General features: G+C 40.5%; 1 non-coding gene across 1 annotated transcript; it reads right to left on the minus strand.

The window, feature by feature from the left end:
• Window positions 1–2,723: 2,723 nt before the first annotated feature.
• LOC111728481 lies at window positions 2,724–2,828 on the minus strand. The gene has a single exon (XR_002775758.1). It is a non-coding gene; the product is annotated as a U6 spliceosomal RNA (small nuclear RNA).
• Between the last annotated feature and the right edge of the window lie 275 nt (window positions 2,829–3,103).

The following is a 3,103-nucleotide window of genomic DNA, read 5'->3' on the forward strand; positions in this document are numbered from 1 at the left end:
CTTGCTGAAAGCTAGCTAAAGTGGTCAGATATCCCCTGGGGGATGGTGGGAGATAAGGATATCAAGGATGATTGGATATCACAGGTGAGGTCTCTCTAAATTAATATACCAAATTTCTTACTAAAACTGGGTTCTATAAGAATGGCGACAGAAGTCTGAAGTCAGGCCTGGTTGAACAGAGGTCTCAATGAATTGAGTTTTGTTAAAGAGAGAATCTTTGTCAAGACCCTACTAAGGATGTTTTAATGCCATTGTAGTTACTTGAGGTAGATACCATTATTACTCTTTTTTCAAAGATAAGGACATTGAGACCTAAAGAAATTAGGAGACTTTCCCAAAACTAATGGCTTCTATGTGACACAGCCAGGATTTGAATGTAAGTTGTCTAAGCCCAAAATCCATATACCTGAAAGCTATTAAATCTTGCATACAAAAGAACATTTGATTGCAGCATTCTTTCTAGTATATAAGCCCTCTGTCTTTCAGATATAAATAATACTGACACTTCCCTAGTTCATATTATATGCAAAATGCTGTTCCTAGTTCTTTACAACTCCCCATGAGGTAGATGTATTTATTATCCAATTTTCTAGATGAGATCTCTACACTTAAACACTGCCAGTGGTTCTTAAACTTTAGAGGTCTCAGGATCACATAGAGGGTTTGTTAAAACAGATTGCTGAGCTCTATCCCTAGTGTTTCTGATTTAGTAGTCTGGGCCCTGGTTTAAGAGCTTTCACACTTTGAGAACCACTGCACTATGCTGTACTAATATTACTTATAAATAATTGGGAGAATTTATTAACCCAGGTCCTTCCCATGCATGTGGCATATTTCTAATCCTCATAAGGCAGAGGAAAACAGGGTTCCAAAAAATTAAGTAATTGCCACAGCATCACACTGGTGGTTAGTAGCAAAGCCAGGAACAAAACCAAGAGCTGGCCCCCAAAGCTGGAGATCTTCCCCATAGGCTGCTCAGGCTTCCAGGTTGTGGTATACCAAACTGACTAGTCATAGAGTAAACCCCAGATGTGTCTTACACTAAATGTCAATGTAATATAATGCACATCGATAATTAATTAACATATTCCCTGGGATATGTGGAATAATGCCATTGTCTTAATATTCGGGTTTTTTAAAAATTGTTTTATACATATTAGAAATGTGTGAAATAACTAGTGTTAGAACTCAGAAAGTTATCAAACCAAACTGAGGTCCACTTGTTCAGCTCAGCAAAGCTGAATACCCACACCAAGAGTTTCAATGGAGGAAGAGGCTTTTTTATTACATGGTGCCCAGTAAGGGGAACAGTCTAGAACTCTTCAATGGCTTACAAGCAAGGGGTTTTAAAGGCAAGGGTACATTTCAGGAAGGCAAAATTGTAAACTGATATGGGGAGGTTGTACATTGGCCTGGTCCCAAAGGGCACTGGAGTGGGGGCCTTTCGGTTATAGGTGGATTCGGGGATTGTTGGATTAGCAGAAGGGAATGTTAAGAAGGGTGTGACCTTCTCCAGGACCCTTAGGTAGAAATGTAGTGCAAAGAATACTCAGAGTTCAGTTCCTCAGTTCTGCCTTATTTGCATTTTTCATTCAATGGATGTTTATGAAAAACAACTCAAATACACATGAAGATGCCATCTTTTAGTTTCCATAGAGATCCAAAACACCTCATGACCCGTGCTTCCTTGGAGGTCCATCATTATTCCCATTCACTTTTCAAGTCTAGGTAGGTACCTGGAACTTACCAGGAAAGGACTCAAGCATTTCCTTTATTTCCATGTTTTGGGGTCCCTGTTCCATCTCAGGAGAAACAATAAATATCCCAAAGCACAGTGCTTTGACATGATGAGTACTTTATTTATGGATTGATTGATTTTTTTCAGACAGAGTCTCACTCTTTTGCCCTGGGCACAGGGCTGTGGCATCATAGCTCCAGAACCTCAAACCCTTGAGGGCTTTGTAATTACTGAAGGCTCAAGTAATCCTCTTGGGTCAGCCTCCCAGGTATCTGGGTTACAGGCACCTGCCATAATTCCCAGCTAGTTTTTCTATTTTTAGTAGAGACAGGGGTCTCACTCTTGCTCAGACTGGTCTCAAACTCCTGAGCTCAGACAATCCACCCACATTCACCTCCTAGAGAGCTAGGATTACAGGTAGGTATGAGCCACTGTGCCCTGCTGTGCTGAGTACTTTAAACTAAAGAAGCAACCTCAGAACCAAGGTCTCTCTAAGCTCTTTAACTGACGTTCCCTATCTGACTAAGGAAAGTTTTTTCAGGAAGAATGCAACTGTCATGAGAAGGGGTCCCCAACCTTTTAGGGACCAGGGACTGATCTCTTTGAAGATAATTTTTTCACAGACCAGGGATAGAGAGAATGGTTTGGGGATGAATCGAGCACATTACATTCATTGTGTATTTTATTTGTATTATTATTACATTGTGAAATATAATAAAATAATTATATAATTTGCTATAATGCAGAATCAGTGGGAGCCCTGAGCTGGATCCCTCACACATACAGTTTACAGTCAGGTTCATGCTCCCATGAGAATTTAATGCCATGGCTGATCTGACAAGAGGTGGAAACCAGGTGGTGAAGTGAGTAATGGGGACCGGCTGTAAATACAGATGAAGCTTCACTCACTCACACTGCTCACTCCTTCTGCACAGCCTGATACTGCTCTGTGGCCCAAGGGTCAAAGACCAAAGGTCTTTTTTTTTTCAATATGGAACGCTTCACAAATTTTCATCATCCTTGTGCAGGAGCCATGATAATCTTCTCTGTATCATTCCAATTCCAGTACATGTGCTGCCAAAGTGAGCAGGAAACCACAGGTCTTGAGTCCCTGCCTATTATCTCATCAAACAGAGAAGATTAACTTACAGCAAAGAAGACTTGAGGTTGGCACCACAGTCAGAGCTCAGACAAATGTTATCTCTGGCTATCGTCTGTTCTTTGGGTTTAATCATCTCTCCTAAAAATCATTTACTCTTCTTCTAAAACTGCCAACAGTTCCTATTTCCCTCTCCCCTATGATGAGGGCATTCAAGTTTCAACCATCTGGCCCTCCTTTTTTTTTTTTTTTTTTTTTTTTTTTTT

Source organism: Otolemur garnettii, unplaced genomic scaffold (assembly GCF_000181295.1).
Source record: "Otolemur garnettii isolate 467f Iridium unplaced genomic scaffold, OtoGar3 scaffold00160, whole genome shotgun sequence".
Classification (NCBI taxonomy): Eukaryota; Metazoa; Chordata; class Mammalia; order Primates; family Galagidae; genus Otolemur; species Otolemur garnettii.